Genomic DNA, 22,019 nt, shown 5'->3' with positions numbered 1-22,019 from the left:
GTAAATCCATATAATTAAATTACAATCTTAACAGACCTCCTTTTAGATCTTTCTGCCAACTTGTAAATATTGTTTGTAAACGTGAGAAATTGCATTGTGGACCATGCAGTAACTGTGAGACATATTTCCTATTGAAGGTGTGTTTTTTTAATCCACAGGCACTGTAATTGGATGGTTATAAATCCTGGCAACCAATGAGAGTGAGTTTTGTTATATATATGTATATATATATATGAAAGAACTGATAATATCCGACCCTTGGTGGAGACGAGAATTGAGAAAGGCGAATTCTTGCCGAAACGCATCTGCTTGGAACAATAAAAGATCTTTGGAATCCGCTGTGTGCTCTTGAATGTTTCTATTGGAGCGTTGTTGTTGGAAATGTTAATTGCGTGCAGCAACTTGCATGCCGAAGGAGGCACCTGATCTAAAAAGTGTTCGGCAGTCATAATAGTGGCATTTGGTGAAATGTTGAAATGGAGACTGCCAGAACCGTCGCTTCACTAAAAGGACAGTCATACCTATGGATACTGTGTTCCCATTACAAAATGGTATGCGTGAGTTACCAAACAAGCTTTTACGGGTGTGATACCTTGAATGTGATAATTGCAGCTGATCGAGGGGGTCAGAGAATACTATATCATTTTAAGATAAAACCGCTCTTGAAATAATAACTATAGGAACTCGAGATGCATTGTGGACCTTGCAGTCATTGTCAGAGACATTTCCTAATGAAGGTGTGTTTTTTTCAATCCACAGGCACTGTAATTGGATGGTTATAAAACCTGGCAACCAATGGGAGTGAGTTTTGTTACAAATATGAAAGAACTGATAATATCCAACCCTCGGTGGAGACAAGCTTTGAGAAAGGCGAATTCTCACTGACACGCGTCTGCGTGGCACAATAAAAGATCTTTGGAATCCGCTGTGTGCTGCTGAATGTTTCTATTGGAGCGTTGTTGTTGGAAATATAGATAGATAGATAGATAGATAGATAGATAGATAGATAGATAGATAGATAGATAGATAGATAGATATGTAATAATTACTTTGCGCATTAAAAAAACCTGGAAATTCACTGACAACAACAAAGGTTAAAGTGATGTTATAGTTAGGTGTAAATGTCAGTTAGAACATGCCATTTTAAACGTACAAAACCACTGAAATTCACCAGTTGTGGTTATCCTAAGTAACTATTATGTCATAGAAGAGGTCATGAGTGGTCTAATAAGTGGGGTAATTAGCAGTGCATGGCGAGGGCGCGAGTTATAGTAACATTAGGGTATGAGTTATAGTTACTTGAAATGAATGGAACTGGTGAATTTCAGTGGTTTTGTACATTTAAAACGGCATGTTATAACTGACATATTCACTTAACTATAACGTCACTTTAACCTTTGTTTTATTCAGTGACTATATATATGTATATGTGTGTGTGTGTAACACACGCACACACACACACACACATATATATATATTGACATTATAAAAACAGACAGACAAGGCAGCATAGAAACATCAAAACCCTTCTTTGTTTCCCCGTGACCCAGGCTGTTTTTTTCAGCTCACAAGGCACTTTTGCTACAAAGAAGGACTTCAGAGCTGTGTAAATGATGTTGGTCACGCTAACATGCTGTTTATTTTACAATGATATAAAAGAGAACTTGGAAGCCTTCTAGTCTACGCTAAAAGCCAGTTTGGCTCCAGACTCATCTCCCCATCTTTCCAAAGAGCCTCGGAGAGCCCTGTAGAGACACAATAAGGACACATTGTAGATCCCCCTAGCAAACTCCTGCTCCATGGTACCAGGCAGTTATCAGTCAAAAAGGAGTTTTAATGGGGTCAAGACATTAAATAAAGCCTGGTTAAACAGCAGCCCTTCTTACAAGACTTTGTGCTTTATTTAAATTTTAATAATCCTATGATTTCTGGAGGAAATTATTAATCTGGAGTACAATCCAGAAGTGGCATTTTCTCTACCATCTATCTTCATGGGGGAGGAAATCCCACCTATGGACTTTACCTGCATTGAGTGTATTCTTCAAAAATCTGAGCAATTTTCATTACCATGCAATTCTGGGATTAGTCTTGAAAGAAGTGGTGCAATTAGGGGTCTTGAGAAGAAGGCCATCTGCAATATATAAAAAAGTAATGCCCAGGACTTAATCGTGCACTGCTGTTGGATAATAAACTTGCAGGTTTCCAACCCTCACGAGGCAAGCAGTGCTTAATTTGGCCCAGTGGATTCAGGTGCTCGACACCATCACTTAATTATCAATATCAGCACTTCTGACAGTCTGCCACACGATGAAACTCTCTGTCAAATTTAGAGATGAGCACACCAAGTTGATTATTAATTCAATATATATTAAAAATGACTAATACCTGCCAATCAAGCCATTCTTATAGGTTTGGGGACCAGGAATAGTCTAAATTGTCATACTACCGTCATTGGCCGTGCTGGCACGGGCAATGAGTGGTGCAAGCTGCAGCGGCCACCTGCCGAGGGTCCTGGCACTTATATTTTTTTACAAATTAAGCACTGCAGGGCAAGTGGTTTTGTGTCTCATCATAGATAATCCCACCACTCCAAATTAAATCCCATGGATGCTTAGGGTCATTTTGGGTAAGTTTCTGTACAATTCTAGAGCCTCTTGTACCTGGTTTCTACGTGTAGTATGAGAGCATACGAGCCCTTAAGCATAAGTTTAGTGTGCGACCTGCAGTCAGCCAGTCTGGCTCACTCTTCATTCATCCAAGATTGAGATATTGAGTGAATTGAACAATAGAATCACTAAAAGAAAGACGGAGGGCCTGATTCAGATCTTGGCAGAGGGGAATACTCTGCCACAAACATGACAGAGATCCCCTGTCTGCTGTATTACAATCCCATTATAACCTATGGAGATCGTAATACGGCGAACAGGATATCAGTCATGTTTCTGACGGAGTATTCCATCCGCCAAGATCTAAATAAAGCCCAGAGTTTTTATGGGTGTAAGGAAGAACAAGCAGACTGGACAGATAAAGTTTTTCAAGAACAGAGCAGGCACCAGGCTTTTCCTCGGTGGGCCGCCAGGGTGGGGGCCAGTTTTGGGTCCCTGGGTGGGGGGCGTTTTTGCTACCGGTGTCCGGCAATATCGGCCCCCTGTAACAAAATAGGCCGAAACCGGCACTAGCAAACAGCTCGGCCACTCCCCACCCAGGGGGCTGGCTGAGCAATTTGTCGGGCTGGTTTCTGTTCCCAGTCCGGCCCTGATGAGATCTGAAAGGAAGAGAATGACTTGGTGATTCAGAGAGAGAGAGACAGAGAGAGAGAGATACACTGAAGGGAAGACAGCAGGGCTGTGGAAACAGAGAAAGGACTTAAGAAAATAAGTGGGGTTGGACAGAGTCAGCAGGGGAGGGGCAAAAGAGACAGACACAAGGGAGACAGAAAGATTGGGACCAGGAAAATGAGTAATGGGGTATTGAGATTGTTGAGGGGTGTAGGGCATGAGTGACAGGGCACTGCTGGGCAGAAGGAGACAGGAGATATAAAATAAAATGGAAAAGACAGGGCCAAGGTGTGGAACGTGATCAGAAAGCAGCAGAGGGATTGTTTCTAGGAGAGTGTGTGTGAGCACAAACAACACAAACTTAAAGAGACATCAAGAAAATGTAGGAGATGGGTTCAGGGCGGGGTAAAGTCCTGTATGGGAAGAAAGACCAGAAAGGTTGGATGGTTCAAATTAGGCTTATTGCTCCATTGATGACTTTTAACTGCCCTTTCCCACACTATGCAGGTCACCATATTTTAACCTCATAATTTGGGATGACAATGAGCAACCGTAAATCTGGCTCTATAATGTTTTATCATGAAATCTATGTATTTGTCCAATTCATTTGGATAAAGGAGGAATGTAAAAAGTGGAGATCTGTGAGGAAAAAATGATTCAATTAATAATATATGCCTATCTGCATTTATTTCAGATTTTTTGGTTTTAATTTTGCCTTTTCTTGTTGGTTGGTGATGTATGCATTTACCCGCAGAAAGAAAGACAATCGAGCTGACAGAGGTCCTCTATACAGTGAGCTATGTGCCAGTCTTTTCACATCATGTGTTTTGTGCAAGTCGCAGCTCTTTGCTTCTGCACTCATAAATACATTCTTGGCAAATTTCACGACATTTTATGAAATTTGTGGAGGGTTTTAAAACATATGCAGCAAAAACTGACTGTTGATGCAATATTTTTCGAAAAATAAATGTACTAACTTTAGTAGTCTTTTTTTTTTACTTGCAGGGAGTAAAATGTAAATTGACTTTTTCTGGGAGATTTTTGCCAGCAAAAATATTTTCGCTAGGAATTTTGATACAAGGGTATTTTTAAAAAAATTATTTCATTTTGTAATGTTATTAATCATCGGAAGTGCAATTAGTGTTCATAAAATGTCCGTAATCCCAGGATGTTTGATTTCCCTGCTGAAGTTTTTATGTTGTGCCCTTCAGTGGCACTTGGATGCGCTCATACAATTGGGAATACAGCCCATTTCGTTTATTTTGTTTCCTAACGCCAACATTTTCCTCATTATCTCAGCTGAGTAAGAAACTTACATTTTTAACAATGTTGGCTGCTTTAATTGATTATACTCTGGGAGTATCTCCAATGTCCCCAGACCTATTCTCCAAAGATTGACTTCTGGCTCTATCTCGTAATGCTGGCGCGAGCCTATAATTGCACAGCTGATAAATGACCTCCTTCCGATGTTCTGACATCACATCTGGCAGACACAGCCCTCAGGAGCTAGGCCCATTCCATTCAAATAAAGTAACAAGCGGGGAAGTAAATTGGACAAAGTCCTTTAACCAATCTTGGGTGAATCCCATATGGGACTGTGGCTAAGCGGCCTCTGCCTTCGCCTTTTGGCTGCTGATAAATGGAACCAGTTTCTCTAACTAAATCAGACGCCCTATAGATAAAATCAATATGAAAAATACTAAAATCAGGCAAGTTCACTCAGTGGCTTTTAGTCTCTGTTGCAGAAAACTGCGTGCAACCTGCTGGCAACGTGAAAAGCGGAGCGCTTGAGTTTTTGGTTCTTTGTCCTGGTGTACAAACCAGGGTGCAGGTTAGCAAGGATTCTGATCTATTGATACTTACAAAGCGCATAGCTACCCTCAGAGGCCCCCCCAGCGCTAAGTATGGTGTTTTCAGTGCCGATTAGACCGCCCCTGGCCAGTCGAAATTTTGGGTCCGCCCTCGCAAATTATCTCCTAATACTTTTTTAATTTTGCCAACCAACAATTTTAATAAACCACTACATTTCATGAATACGGTATTTTCTCTATAGAGTCTTTAATGTAAAGTTTTCGTTTCTTTGAGTTGATTATTTTTTTCCAATCTTTTGGAAACAATTTAAGAAAGATTGATTGTGATATTCTTTCATGATCAAGACAATATTATTTTGATCCATTGTCGCAGGCCCCTAAAAGGAGTGGTGCCCCTAGGCCGGTGCCAACTTTTCCTATTTGGTAATCTGGAACTAGTTGTTTTGTTGAATTCCGATATTATGATTTCCGGTTGGTGGATAATGTCATCACCAGATTTTTTTCTCAACTGGAAGTATAAGAATAACCTCTCTTCTGCCCTGCCCAGGCTCTCTTGGGGCTTCGCTACCCTGCGGGATGAAGGTCTAGGAGGATGGTGAACGTGCACCACCACCCACTGACCACTCAGCCTGTTGTGGGTCTGTCGAGACCCATGGCTTGCCAAGGGCTTTCTCTCAGAGCAGGCAGCAGTGTTGTCAGAGTCGGCACAGCACCAGCTGACTGTATTGAGAGCGGAGGGCACGTTTAAGGAGTAGGCAAGTTAGAAAAGTCTCTAGTGATGGTGAGAAAGTCGACTTATGCAAGTGAGGTGTCACGGAATGTGAGATTCGAATATATTCAAGTTAATTTTTTTTTACATAATACCTATTTAACCCTCCCACCACGGGTAGGCAAGGTAAGTCCCTCAATAGTCGCTAAGGGCCAGGTTTATCAAGGGATTCCATTGCCCTTGTGTCAGATAGGGTGTCACTAGGGCAACACAATCCCTAAGCCAAATTTACCACACAAATCAAGGCCATCTTGCGTGGCCCTGCGCTGCTTAGTAAATCTGGAGTAAAGCGCGGCAGCGCAAGTTTCTGCTTTACGTTACTCCGGCCTGGGAAGGCAGTCCATGGGTAGAGCAAGGGTTTTCCCAAGCAGCCACCCATGGATTCTAGCGCATTTCCAGACTTACCAAGACACGTAAAACTGGGAATGCATCAAAATGCTAAGCTTTCCCAACAGAGGTGCAACAAGGAGAAATACCTGTATTTCTCCTTGTTGTTTCCTCTTTCCAAGTGTGCTGCATTCTGCAGCACACTTGGAAAGAGGAAAATGCCTCTGAGGATTGTTTTTGTGTAGGAAGGTGTATTTTCCTGCACGAAAACAATCCTGCCTACAACGCAGGCACCCTTGCATCCCGGAGCAAGGGTGCCTCTGTTGGTGCAAGGCAGCACATTGTGCATCAGCACAATGAGAGGACAGGAATGCACCAAATAATGTTGAATGAGGCAAATTCCTGCCGTCACCCTTTCACGCAGTGCAGCACAGCAAGGTGTCTTCCTGTGTTGAATAAAAGTATGATAAATCTAGATAACCTAACCAACATGGCCAGCCAGGAGTCGCAAAAGGAGATTGGCAAGAAAAGGAAATGCAAACGCAATGATCGAGAGTTGGAAATTCGCAAAAGGAGATTGGCAAGAAAAAGAAACGCAAACGCAATGATCGAGAGTTGGAAATTCTTGTGGATGAGTGTCTCGGCATACGAGAAGCTGTTTTGAAGGTCTTCCATGTCTTTTCCTTTCGCAACCAAAAACAAACTTGGACCAGGACAACAAAGGATAAAAGCTGTAGGTGTCACCAAAAAGGTCTGTGGAAGAAATCAGGAAGCAGTGGTATGACCTGCGTTCCTCGACCAAGGATAAGGTAGCATCAAGAAGACAGGAGGCTACAGCTACATGCCGGGGGGGGGGGGGATACAGAGCTAATGTCTACCCATTTGGAAGGCCACCTTCCAGTCTGAATCCATCTCTGGAGTATCCAATATTGATACATCTGCCCCTGTATTGGATGTCTCAGGTCAGTTCATCACAAAGTATTTAAACAAATATATCTTAATATTAAATAAGTAGAATAACTTTTATTAAATAAAATGGATGTATGAATGAGGTAATCATAAGATCTTTATTTAGCAAGTAATGAAAACGGTTGTAAGAGTAAAGTCAAAGTTGTTAATCCATTTCAGGTTTTTATACTGATTAAAGCAATGCATTATGGGCAGAGTAGGCCACATGCAAAACACCAAGGCTTACATAACAAAAGAGTTATTTTTGCATTATCAGCTTGATGGTCCTTATAAAATAGATAGTTAATTCTATGTTATTTACATTTAGCTCTTACTTTATTAACAAACAAAAATGTTTCAAATGTTCTTACTCTAGCAAACTGAAAAATCATTATAAACATAAATATTAAAACAATATTTTCACCATTCCATTCATTAGTCTTTATTGTCGATGTATTACATCATAAAAGACAGTTACAATACATAAAAAATACATAGAAGAAAACAAAAAATAATGCTGTAACCTAGTGCCTCTTTGTTCGGATAAACCAAACCCAAGCCAGAAATTTAGCGACAGCAATGGCAACATATTCACTAGGCTCAAATCTCAATATTTCAAGTGCTTCTGACCCTTGTCTTGTACCCAGAGTACGACATAATGGTTTGAGCCATTTAGCTCTGGGTGCGGCATAAGCGGGACAAACAAAAAAGATGTGGCCAACAGAATCTATACAGTCCATACATCTTTTACAGGAATCACTGGAAGCACCCTTCCATTTTTTGGTAAAAGAATTAGTCGGAAGTGAGCCTACCCTAAATTGATGATAAAGTTTCCTGTCACAAGGTCTGGTGATAGTGTCCCAGTAAGCTTCGAGGAGAGGGATTCTTTTTTGGGCTAGGAACCTTCCTGTCAAAGACTCTGCAGTAGCTGAATTTAAATGTTTTTGCTGCACCATTGACCAATAAAGGCCCTTAAAGTCTTTCTTGGAGGGAAAGGGGTTATTAGCTGGATATTTTCACTATATCTCACCTACAACAACGAAAGCTACTCATACGCCACCACCAGAAACAAAGGATGTTGGAGATTCCTCCTATCACACAGAGGCTGAAACTGCTGATACGGCGTTTATCATTCCTACAGAATGAGATAGTCCACCAAACAGGCAAAACACTACCATACATTATTAGACCCAGCTACAGCTATCACTTCCTCTGCAGTAACTCAGCATCATCCAGCACATCCCTTCCTATCTGTTATGTATGTGCATTTGTACAGCACACTATCATCTATGAGGGTATCCTGGTGTTGAGCAGGTGTGTGTGCCTAGACCTGCCCTCGGTAGGATGGTTAATTAAAAAGCCAGGTCTTCAGCCTCTTGTGGAATTCAAGAAGAGAGAAGGCTCTGGTGTGGAGCGGGAGGCCGTTCCACGCTTTTGGTCCAGAATTAGTGAAGTCTGAGAAAGCTCCCCTACACCAGCATAGTTCCATGCACTGGAACAAGTACTCTTGAAAACTCAAAGAAAGCAGCACAGGGGTGCCTCTGATTTGAGTAAAGGGATACCACGATTAGACAGAATCATTTCTGAAGGTAATGGAGGTATTACATCTGGCTTTGAACGATTAACAATGGCTATAAAGGATATGTCCACACAATGGCTCAAGACTCTGCAGTGCATAGACGTCAACAGAGACACTTGGACAATCGCCTGTGAACGTGTGGCCATTCTGTTGAAAGTTTGGCTGCAGCCATTCCACCTTTGTGTTGGAGAACTGCCAACATGCAGGTAGAGTTAGTCCACCACAGTGGGGATGTAGCAAGAAGACTATCACAAATAAACACCTTAAAGAAAATTGAAACAGATGGCAAGAATTAGGGCAGCAAGGTTGGTTGGAGAAACTGAGGAATCTCAGCAGTATTTCTGTTGGTGGTTTTGATTGGATGATATGAAACCATCCACCACTCACATTCAGGGAACTATTTTTTTCTTTTTCATTCAGAACTACAAGAGAGTGCATGAGTTTTCTTGCTCTCTTACCTCATGTAGCATTACCCCCCTCAAATACCCACCCCATGCATTATGTGTTGCACCCTTCACCCCAGCTTGTCCATTTCTTCCCCCACTTACTTTCATCTGTGTGTGTTGCTCCCGTCTCCCACCACCCCACGCATTTCTTCACTTGCATTGGCTTTTTTAATTTATTTTATTTATGTCCCCCCAGCCTCAAGCTCACACATTTTCTCTTCCTCCTACTCACTGTTATTTCCCACCCACCTGCACCTCTGTTGCTCCTAAAACCCTCACTGTCCTTAAAATGTGTTTTTCACATATTTTGGAAAGCCCAGCAGGTGGTTTTGCTGCTGGGCCACTCTGTTTCCGAAAAACGTGATTTTGCTTAAGTATTTTTTTTATTTTTTATTTACTGCTCCAAGTTAGCTTCACCATGTTGGAACAGTAATTTTAAATATAAATAAAATGGTGCATGCAACATTCCGGAGGCATGCAAACTCGTAGTAATACATGCATGCATAGGTCGTCACACATATGCATGCGTATGGAATGACACAGCACACAGCCACACAGGCTCACGTTTATATTCATATGTATAAATACATCTTATGAACATAAAATTCCACCATTCCTGATACACAGAATGAGGATTGGTGGATTACCGAGGCACAAGTATTTTTTCTAAGCATAAGCAGCTCCTTGGTTAGGTAAAATGCTAACATGGTTTGGGTACAAGAATACTGAGGCGTTCATTCGACATAAGAGATACATTGGACACAGGAAAGACAAAAAAAATCCACATCAGGAGAACGTGTGGTTTGGTGGTGGGAACCCGTTCCATACCAGTGGGTATCCAATTTGTCAAACATGCATTACTTGTTTCTAGTAGTGTTAATTTGTGATTTATTTAATGCATTAGACAACTGTTTAGGAATTAGGCATGTTCCCTGTGCACCATACCCCCACCATGGCCTAGGGGCTGGAAATTCCAGTGAACCAGCTGTCGGTATGTGTTTCTGGACACATTCTCTGAAGCAGTGGAGAACTTTGCACTGGAATCCAGTTGCATTGTGGAACTGGTTGTTGGTGTCAATTGATTTCTGTTGGTAACAGGTGGTATTTCTGTACAACCAGTAGTATTTTGCGCAGTAATCACAGGCACAAGGGCTACAGGTGGATCCAGCAAACCATTTGGAGATTATCAACAGGGATTTCCACAAACATAACCTTTTGCAACATTTTCAGGATCTACACAATTCCTTGTGCAACCACATCAGTAAGTTATGCGTTTAAAAAAAAATCTTTTTTATGGCCCATATTCCCATTGCTCAAATTTCAAAATGTGACAATCTTGTGTTTTGACATTTGATAAATAATATTTATATAGCCCCTCATACAGCACTTCTGCTATTTCTAAACACTAAGGGCCATATCTTTGGGCCCAGTTGCGTCGCACTTGCCCCACGCAATGTGGTGCATGTGCGACACAACTTAAAAAATTAGATTTATGAAGCCCTGCAAGGCAGCTTTCCATGACCCCGAGTGGCTTCCTAAATCCGGAGTAACGCTTTGCAGTGCAAATCGCTGTGTTGCGTTACTCTGCCCTGGGAAAGGGCGGCCACGGCCCGTATAGGGCGTGTTAGCGGGGCAGTGATGTGGGGCGGGGGAGGGGCAGGGTGGTGGCTTGTAAAATGCGGCATACCTCCGATTTCAGGTAAGTTATTAAAAAAATGCATTTGGCGATGCAGTGCACGCAATGAAATTCGTTTTATTTATTTTTTTCGGAACTTACCAGAAATCGGCCGTATGCCGCATTTTACAACCCCCGCACCATGCCCCTCCCCCACCCCACGTCACCGCCCCGCTAACACGCCCTATACAGGCCGTGGCTGGGAAAGGGTTCCATGGGCGTTGCATGAGTGTTCCCATGCAACTCCCATGGTTTCTGACGCATTCCCAGATTTAGCAAAAGTGGTAGATTTGGTAATGCGCCAAAAAGATTTGCCTTCCCAGGGTAGGCGTAACAATGAGAAATATCTTTATTTCTCCTCGTTACTCCCTCTTTCTATGTGTGCTGCATTCTGTATCACACATAGAAAGAGGAAAATGCCTCTCAGGATTGTTTATGTACAGGAAGGTGCCACAAAATAATCCTGCATGCAACACAGGCACCCTTGTACCATGATGCAACACAGGCACCCTTGTACCATGATGCAACACAGGCACCCTTGTACCATGATGCAACACAGGCACCCTTGTACCATGATACAAGGGTGCCTGCGTTGGCACTAGGCAGCCAAACGGCGCCACGGCTGGGACAAAGGCAGGACCGCACTGTATTCTTTTAAGTATGGCGCACCCTGCCCTTTCCAAGTCATGCAGTGCAGCAAGGTGACTTGCTGCACTGCACTGCACTGCGTGACTTTCCCATAAATATGCCCCTATAAATAAAAAATCTTAATGACCTATTCTGAGAGTTCTCAAGTTTTTTTTTCTTTTTCTCACCAACCAGTAACCTGGTGCCAGGCCTGAGCGAGCTGCAAATCAATTAATACAGCAAAGTAGCAAGGGGACTGCGGCCGCTTTTGCCCCTTGGATGGGTAGTAAAAAAAAAGCCACAATTGGTGTGCATTGGGCTGCTGACACCTCTGGGCTCCGGTGCTACTACGCCTGCTGCACTGTTGAATGCTAAGTCCCTGAACCGATACCTTCACATAAACTGCGGAGTGAAAATGACAAAGTGCCACGGCCTAGCGTCACTGTGTCCACTGGTCACTGTGTGCTTGTCGTGGCCTTTCACTGGTTAAACAGTGAAATCGACCGAGCTGCATAATCGAGAACAGACCACAATTAATTAAAACAAAACAACAATTAATTAAACTAAAATTAGCACGCTGTGTATTCGTAAAGCGTGTTTTTCTCCCACCTCGATAGAATGTGACGGTGATGAATGAACGTGTGTTACGTTGTCACTGTTTGTCTTCAGCGATGGCTGCTCGGCCCCCTCCCACCGCCCCCACCCCGGCCAGAAGAGATATATCAGCTTCCCAGGACGGCTTACACGTCGCAGTATAATTGCAGTACGCAGTGTGCTAGCTGGAGTGTACCAAGGAAACGTGTTGCCTGGAAGCCTGTTTAGTTAAACGGACTAAAGTGTCCCTTGTGAAAAATCTACTGAGAGCTTGGGAGGGGTGGCGGGGGGCGAGGGCAACTGAACCCTCTGCTGTATTCGATCCACCCCCGAACACAGCGTGACGTGCCCTAGCGGGTGATTTATAATAAGTCAACTGTGTCCAAGAAATGGGCGCTGACGGCCGGGCACTGAGTGTGCCCCAAGCAGTGGACGCTGAAGGGCGCAGACTCGGTGTTCTCCAAGCGGTGGGCTCCGACGGGTGGGCCAGTGACGTATCAGTAGCCCCCGCAGCACCTACGGTGCGGGGGGCGGGGGTGGTCACCAGCATCCCCCCTACTCCGGCACTGTGCACGGGCTGTGGGTCCCTGGCCTGAGGGCTCCTGTCTGGGTCCGGAGCGTGGGGGAGGGGGGGGGGGCTACTCAAGTCCCCTTAAGCCACTAGGGTGGGCACTGGATGTGATGCAAGCATTGGGCGCTAAAGGATGGACACTAGCCAGGTGCGTGTGACGCTGACGAATGGGCATTGGGTATGGTCACAGAGTCCCAATGAGGTGTCACGCAAAACCATCTCACCTCCGCTCATTGGCCACCTGACGCCCCTCTCTCTCCTGGCTCCTTACTGTAAATTGTATTTTTTTATGTTAGTGGAAATGAGCTGTCAGTTCTTATCGGCTTCCCCACCCCTAGGCCCCCCACTTTGTTGAGGAAAATGAAAGGGGTCTTTGAAAAGTGAGGGAGGGTCGAGGGGGAGTCGATGCGACAGGAGAACTGACTCTCTCCGCGTACACACGAGGTGCACGGGGTGTTAAGTCTCTCTAAGAGCAGCCCCTCCCACAGACACTATTTTTCCTCGCACGTTTTATTTTTCTTTCATACATTTCACATGCCCAACTCTCAGACTCTGGCACACACAAAAAACACCTAGCAGCTCAGGCACGCCCACCCATGAATGTGATATGCAAAGCTGTAATGTCGAAGCGCGTGTTCTGTCTGGCAAGTGCGACAGGAGTTAAGTGCCTCCTAAAAGAGGCCAGGGTTTGTTGAGCCCATAACAAAGACGCGATTGCCGTAGGCGTCTTTTACCTCACGCACACATGGTGTGAGCGATGGAAGTGCACTGTTGAGAGGCAAAGAAGAGCGTGCCTTGAAACCGCATCTCATATTTCATTTTGGAGGGGTGGGGGAGATAGTGCCACTCCTCAACACTTCCGAGCCCGGGAGCTCACCCCCCCCCCCCCCCCCACCTCAAGCTATATGTATTGTACACTGTTCACAGTGAACCAGACGAAGCTAAAACGGAAGCACTTTAATCTTTGCTTTAAACGCGTCCTCTACGGCGTGCACCGTTGCCTATGACGATGACAGGCAGCTGTTCCCTGATATAGTGAGTGGACATGTGTGTGGGTGAGCGCGTGCGCACGTGTGGGGAGGTGAGTGTGGCGTGTGGCGGGGGTGCTATTAAACATCACAAGTTATGCCACATTTGACTGCGCCGACAGAAAAGGCTTCCAAATACATAATTCGCCGGAATTGTACCACACGGTAATTGTTTCCCACAATTCACACGCATCGCATAATGACCGTGGGATACGTACTTCCACCCGGAGACGGACTAGAAAACGGGCCCGTCTACCCCATTTCCTGCTCACTAATCATTGTTCTGCAATCGCCGCGACCTCTTGGAATAAAGAAAACAGGCTGCTCATTGCAACCAATGCGCAGTCGGCAGCGTACCCGTGAAAAATAAACAAACCAGCAAATTCCCATGAAATTGCCAGTAAATTAGTTTCTACTTATGGTAATGGCCCCGAGTGATCCAGACATCAAAAAACACTGCTAAAGTTAATCACTACAAAATAAACCTTATTTTTCCCAAGACAGGTTAGAAAGTCTAATGCAACCGGTGGCCCATTGTTAGCTGAATGTTGCCTACAAGCAGCTGCAACCCTCACTCTTTTAGACAAAATATGCTTTAAATAGCAAAAAAACACATACAATCCAAAATGCCTACAATTGCTCATTAATTAATATTTTGTTTTGAATATTTTTAATGCAGATTATTGCTAATCATACACTTAGCATTTTTCAGTTTATTTACTAAACAAAACGAAACTATCTAAAACAGATGCATAAAGAGTGACGTGCACAATGGTCAGAGCCACTGGAATTATGCATTTTCAGAGGACCAAAATGAGTGGTATGGTTGACTAAATTATGCAGAAAAAAAAGACAAATTATGTAGGTGATGCAGTATATTTTGCAGCAGTTTTATTTCATTATTTTGTCATTTTTAAACCATAACTCTGTCTGGACAAATGTTTCATCTCTGAAATGTCATTTTAATACCCAAATACAGCAATCAGCAAGTGAAAGGTGACCAGTTAACCTCTGCAAAGGGTATGCCACTGCCTGGCAACACCTGTACCAGCAGTTTTACTCACTTTTGATCTTTTGGAGGTAAAAACATTTTTTTGGTTAAAATCCACAAATTATACAGCAAATCCTAAAGTATCTGAAAAATGTCACAGCCGCAAAGTCACATTATTCAAGAGGCCCTGACAATAGTCCAAAAATGACGTCATGAGTTTCAGGTCCTATTTACAAGAATGCTTCTATGGCAGTTTGGATTTAGCTATCGAGCTATGAGGAGGCACTATATATAAATATATATATATATTTTTTTTTATCTGATCACATGTATGTAGAGTATGCTTGTTTATATTCATATTACATATCTGTCATTGTTATTAAACTGCAGTGGTTTAAAAAAGATTGTATTCATTGGCATGATTTCACATCTGTGAATTATTTCCTGCAATTCACGGAGACGACGTTGTTCCTGTGAATTATTTCCTGTAACCCAAGAACATGGCGTTGTTCCTGTTAATTACTGAGTTGAACAAATGGGAATTTGCATTTGTAATATTAATATATTTGCACGTATACACAGATGACGTATAAATGATACATAAATAATGCATAAGGGATAATCCACCTATTCACAACACTGGGGACAACCACCAAATTAATTTCCCCTAGTCTAACAGAATGACACACACAATTCCCGAAAGTTACATTCCACCCAATTAATCAGACGATTTACAGTATAATAAATATTTTCTTTAACCACCTGACCACACGTAAGAAATAAAGAAAACACAATTTAGCACCCCAGCCACAGGCAACAATTACAAAGAACGCCTGCCAAAAACTCGGATTCTACAAGAAAAATATACATGACGGTCACACCTTATAAACGAAAAAATATCTTCCCTAAAATCCGCCAGCTGACTCAGAAAAAGGAAATGATGTTTAATTATTTGCAGTACACACTACAGGCAGTCAACTGCTGCATGTTCAATCTACAGTGTCACGTGGATTGGTTCCGGCTAAAACGTTAGTGTTCCCAACCACAGAAAGCACAATGATACTAATTTGCTATAAAACATACGCAATGGGTCACGTGTGTATTGTGGTCCAATAATGACATTTTTTGACATACACGATCTGTTAGGCCGAACATGAGAAACTTGTATGTAGGGTCATGTTGCAGCTCAAGGACCACCGCCGGTTGTGCAATAACAATAGACAAACATGTGATGTTTATACACACACACACACACACACACGGCACAGATCGGCAGATACTCAGACACAGAGGGCACCCCAGGCTCTGCCCGGACTTCGAAATATTGAACCCCATGCAAAGCCCGGTCAGACGGAACACATTTTTAGGAAAACGACGTTTTGGGTGACAGCACAGTGTGCATAGATCCCCCAAATGAGACGGAATTATGCCGCGGCCGCTCGCGCTGGGACTGTGGACAGTGGGGTGCCCCTGTCATCTTGCGACAACGAACAGCCTTTGCAGACCTCCGGGGCTCGGTGTCACCCGCACACTGAGGCTGTCCGTGGCACAGAGCCGCAGACTGTTTCTATACAGGGAACTTATGCTAGTGGTCCACCGACAGAGGCCATGCTGGCCCGGGTGTACCGTCTGGTGCGTGCAGTCCAGTCACAAGGGGCATGTGGCCCCGGACTCGGATATACCGTCTTCTACCTGTGGTCCTGTCGCACCGGGCTTGTGGGCCCGAAACTGGATGCACCATCTGGAGCAAGTAGTCACACGGGGCACATGGGCCCGAATCGGTGCGCAGCCCAGAGTTCCACGGGGCACGTGGGCCAGGACCTGGATGCACCGTCTTCTGCTATAGTCCAGTCACCTGGGTCGTGCAGGCGTAGACCCGGGTGCGCCGTTTGCTGGTATAGTCCAGTCACCTGGTCGTGCAGGCGTAGACCCGGGTGCGCCGTTTGCTGGTATAGTCCAGTCACCTGGGTCGTGCAGGCGTAGACCCGGGTGCGCCGTTTGCTGGTATAGTCCAGTCACCTGGGTCGTGCAGGCGTAGACCCGGGTGCGCCGTTTGCTGGTATAGTCCAGTCACCTGGGTCGTGCAGGCGTAGACCCGGGTGCGCCGTTTGCTGGTATAGTCCAGTCACCTGGGTCGTGCAGGCGTAGACCCGGGTGCGCCGTTTGCTGGTATAGTCCAGTCACTTGTGTCGTGCAGGCGTAGACCCGGGTGCGCCGTTTGCTGGTATAGTCCAGTCACCTGTGTCGTGCAGGCGTAGACCCGGGTGCGCCGTTTGCTGCGTGCAGAGCAGTCCCACATCTGCTGAGTGGAGACCTGCCACCCGGGGCATCAGTGGGCATGGGTATGCCTCCAAACCTGTGCAGGCCAGTCACACGGGGAATGTTGGCCCGGACCTGGCTGCAGGCCGCGCGTGCAGTCCAGTCACACAGGGCGTGAAGGTTCCGGCCTGGGTCTGCCATGTGCGGCGTTCAGTCCATTCACACGGGGCCTGTGGGTGGGGACCTGGATGCGCCGTCTGCGGCATGCAGTGCAGCCCAGCCAGGAGGGGTGATGTGGGCCTAGACAGAGCTGCACGTACGCGTAGGTTTGTCACAGGCGCATTAAACGGGCATGAACATGGATGTGTATTATGCGGGCATGAACATGGATGCGCCGTCTGCGGCGTGCAGTCCAGCCCAGACACGCAGGGTAATGTAGACCCAGAGCTGCACGTGCGTGTAGCCTTGTCTCAGGTGCATTAAACGGCCATGAACATGGATGTGTATTATGCGGGCATGAATATGAATGCGCCGTCTGCGGCGTGTAGTCCAGCCCAGACACGCAGGGTAATGTAGGCCCAGAGCTGCACGTGCTTGTAGGCTTGTCGCAGGTGCATTAAACGGGCATGAACATGGATGTGTATTATGTGGGAATGAACATGGATGCGCCGTCTGCGGCGTGCAGTCCAGCCCAGACACGCAGGGTAATGTAGGCCCAGAGCTGCAAGTGCGTGTAGGCTTGTCACAGGTGCATTAAACGGGCATGAACATGGATGTGTATTATGTGGGAATGAACATGGATGCCCAGCCAGGACACGCAGGGTAATGTAGGCCCAGAGCTCCACGTGGTGTAGGCTTGTCACAAGTGCATTATGCGTGTCTAAACATAGATGCGCATTATGCGGCGGGCATGAACATGAATGTGCCGCCTGCGGCGTGCAGTTCAGACCAGCCACGCGGGGTATTATGGGCGCAGAGCTGCACGTGCGTGTAGTCTAGTCACAGGTGCGTTATACGGGCATGAACATGTATGCGCATTATGCGGGCATGAACATCGATGTGCTGTCTGCAGCGTGCAGACAGTCCAGTCACACGGTACGTGTGGGCTCGTGCCGGGGTGCTCTGGTCCAGAAATGAGCGTACCCGTCAGTCACAGATACGTAGGATCTACACCCAGGAGGAAGGGCAGAGGGTCGTATCGGGGCAGCTTCCGGCTTGTGAACTCAGCCACCCTCTGCCCCCGCGCCTCAGCTGATGCATAAACACTGCGAGGCGGAGCGCGTAAATACACCGTGTGACAGGCACGAGATACTCCCCAGACTGTGTGCATCCTCCCAGGCTCCAGTGCCGGGCAGGCCCGACCGAGGGGGCCACTTCTGAATGAAACGATACACAGCGAGCTCTGCTCTTTCAAGCTGCTGCTGTGACAAGACACACTTGCTGCACACTTTGAAGGAGATAGTTTAACCCATGCGTAATACGAGAGGCTAGAAAAGGCTCTTAATTACTGTATCCGTTTTAAACACTGAATGCAGAGATACATGTTATTGCTCAGAATCCATTCCACAAGACGTGTCCGTCTTTCTGTCCCTCTCTCCAGTCATGCATTGATCATGACCTATCCACTTTCATTTTATCCACTCATCCTCTATCCTGTCTTCCCGTCCTCAGGTTAATCCATCTACCTACCGTTGCATCACCTATTGATTCACCCATCCATTCAATCAGCACCTCTCCCTTCTGGCCACCTTTTATCTCACTTGGAAAGCTTCTTCCCATCCACCCATCCACCCAAAAGGGCATCCACTCATATATCCAGCAATTCATTCATCCACTTTCTCTCTCTCCGAATCTATTTATCACGTCTAAGATAAGACAACAGACAACACGCACGTATTTACACCCATCTAAATGAATGACTCATTCCAAAATAATCCGTTTTAATAAAGCCAACTACGGATTATATTCGCAGAATATTCCTCCAAATACACACTTCTAGGTGAAACACGGAAACAAGAAAAAAAGGTGTTTTCAAGTGTTGTGATCTACAGAACCCTATTAATTAATCTGATTTGCCGAATCTCCACGCGCCTGGCGGCAGGGCGCTGCAGCGAGCCGCAAACATTCGAAGTAACGCGAGTAACGCGGCATCAACACACCCGCCCACAGCGCCGTGCACGCCGGGGCAGCCCGTCTGCTGGCCGGCACCCAAGCGCATGCCCTGCACGCACATAAACAAACCCTCTGGCAATGACACGGACGCCCCGCTCTCTGACAAGCTGCCGCCTCCCCGGCAGACCCTCGCTTTATCCAGGAGAAGTTGGGGAGAATGGGGTCGGGACAGACTACCACAAACAGGCTCACAAAAGCCTGCAGAGGCTGAGAGGAAATGAACGTGCAGCCTGTAATTCATGCAGACGAGGGACAGCTGTTAAATAATGAAGCCGCAGCACAGCGCCAGGAGAAGAAAGCATGGCGGGCAGCGCTTACCTAGAGCTCTGCACGGAAACGGAATCTTCAGAGAGGCCCCGGGCATCCAGCTGACGGGCAGAGGGCGGTGGGCGCGGGCACGGAGCCGACCACAGCGAGAGGCATCTTCGCCCCGTCTGCTAGCAGCGAGCCGTCAGCCTCCAGCAGCAGCAGCCCCGCGCTCCAGCTGCAAACATCTCATTAGACTAATGCATTCAGCACAGGCAGAGAACTCGATTTACCATAGCTACAGCGATGAATTTCCATTACGATGACAGCTTCAACCACATCATGTCCGGAAAACCAGCCAACCACTGCCTTTTAAAGATCACGCACATTTTGCATGCGAAAAAAAGGAGGCCTCTGTGTCTCGCTTCCTTCCTCCTAGGGTAGGAGCAGCGAAAGGTTTGCGATTGCGTTTTTGGGCTTTGGGTGTTGTCGGTTTAAGATACCCCGATGCGTTTTTGGTAGACGATGCACTGTGACATTTATGTAATATATAGATAGGGTGTATCTACAATTGTTATAGTCTCCCGTTCTCTGTTGCTATAGAAACCAGACTGTAACAGCATCCCTTTGTCCTGCTCATGCGACAGTTTGGTCCAATATTGAGTCTACACAATAGCAGACAGAGTTGCCGGGCGACTTTTGGTTATTGATATTGTAAACATAAGCTTTAAATAACCCATTTTAGGATGTTTTAATCCCAAACTTTTCATGCATATACGTGTATGTGCATATATGTCCTTAAATCTCACCCTCACTCTAAATAAGTAAATGCATATATTTATATACATATATATATATATATATATATATATATATATATATATATATATATTCACTTAAAAAACCATAGGTTTCACACACGTTATAGTTAGGAATTAGCATTTTAAAAACCTTGCAAATTCACTTAAAAAACCATAGGTTTCACATATGTTATAGTTAGGTGGATAGTGCTCTCGTAAAAAACCAATGAAATTCCCCGTTATAGTTAGTTCAGATAACTATAACTCGCGCGCCCGCAATCCACTGCTGATGTCGTCACATATTACATCACTCATGACATGGTCAGTGGCATCACTCATGACATCACTGATGACATCATCCTTGTGATAGAGTGGCGGTCGCGCGAGTTATAGTTATCTGAACTAACTATAACGGGGGAATTTCATTGTTTTTTTACGAGAAAAATATCCACCTAACTATAACATGTGTGAAACCTATGGTTTTTTAAGTGAATTTGCAAGGTTTTTTAAATGCTAATTACTAACTATAACGTGTGTGAAACCTATGGTTTTTTAAGGGAATTTGTACGTTTTTTTAAATGCTAAGTTATGTATTTCTTAATATATATATTTTTTTATTTTTTTTTTACCGTGCGCGCACCCCGCGATTTAAAATAAAAAAAATAAAAAATGTTTTTTTCCCCCTGGGGGGGTCCTTCTCTGACCCCCTGACAAAGGCTAGGGGGTCAGGAACTCTCTTCCCTGCCCCCTTTTCACGTTTTCCACCATTTTTCCCCCCTTCCTTTTCAGTGCGAGAGACAAAATGGCGGCCGACACTTCCTGATTTCGACCGATTCGAATGTTGACTGACATCTAACAACCAATCAGAATTTCGCTCGCACACGGCACCGTGCGCACACGGTGCGCGCGTATAGATATTTATATGCTTTTAAATGCTATTTTCTCAGGAAATACTGAACAGATTGACACCAGACCTGCAAAAGGCACTTCCCTGACCTGAGGACTACCTCTCTGCCAAATTTCAAGTAATTCTGTTCAGCCGTTCGGGCTGTACCTTCGACTAAAGGTCCTATGGAAAAATGCATGGGGAAAACGTGTTTTGGGACCCCCCTTTTTTCTCTGCCCCCCCTTGTCGAATCACCCCGAGACTTTCAGGGTAGGAGCTGAGCGGTGCGCCCCATTAGTTTTGAAAATATCGCGAGGATTCGTCAACCGGCGCCAAAGTTATTCAAAATAGAATTTTCAGATTTCCTATGGAAACACGGTCCTAACTATAACTATCTACTGGCGACCGCCAGTAGATAATATATATATATATATATATATATATATATATATATATATATATATATATATATATATTTAAATGAAATAAACAAAGATTACTGGGATGTTATAGTTAGGCTCAGATTTCACTGTACAAAGCCAAAGAAATACAGCACTTAGAGTTACCTGAGCTAACTACAACTTACTCCCCCACAATTCACTACTTATGACCTCACATATTACATCACTCACAACATGGTCAGTGACATCACTGATGATATCTCAAATGACATCATTGATGACATCATCCAGTGAGTGTAACTATTTTGAAAGCGTTTATGATTTTTAAACATATATATTAAGGTATTTCAAAAGTTAAATTAGTCTACTAAGTGTACTACTAATGAGCAATACTACTTTTAATATACATTATATGAGTGGCTGTGTGACTGCATGCATGCGTGTGTGAGTGAGTGTGTGTGAGTGACTGGGTGTGTGAGTGGGTGTTTGAGTGGCTGTACAGGTGAATAAGTGGGTGTGTGAGTAGCTGCATGGGTGAGTAAGTGGCTATGTGAGTGGCTGTATTGGTGAGTGGGTAGGTGTGTCAGTGGCTCTTTGGGTAAGTGAATGGC

General features: G+C 44.9%; 1 protein-coding gene across 2 annotated transcripts in view; it reads right to left on the bottom strand.

Moving 5' to 3' along the window:
* SCML4 (Scm polycomb group protein like 4) overlaps window positions 1-19,592 on the bottom strand; it is a 552,972-nt gene extending 533,380 nt beyond the window's left edge. The window contains exon 1 of one of the 2 annotated variants that reach the window (XM_085611210.1): window positions 19,394-19,592. The gene's annotated coding sequence lies outside the window, so the exon portion shown is untranslated. The remainder of the gene's footprint in view (window positions 1-19,393) is intronic. The other variant, XM_085611211.1, reaches the window with a different exon arrangement.
* Between the last annotated feature and the right edge of the window lie 2,427 nt (window positions 19,593-22,019).

This window comes from Triturus cristatus, chromosome 6 (assembly GCF_964204655.1).
Source record: "Triturus cristatus chromosome 6, aTriCri1.1, whole genome shotgun sequence".
Classification (NCBI taxonomy): Eukaryota; Metazoa; Chordata; class Amphibia; order Caudata; family Salamandridae; genus Triturus; species Triturus cristatus.
This window is presented reverse-complemented; position numbering and strand designations above follow the sequence as displayed.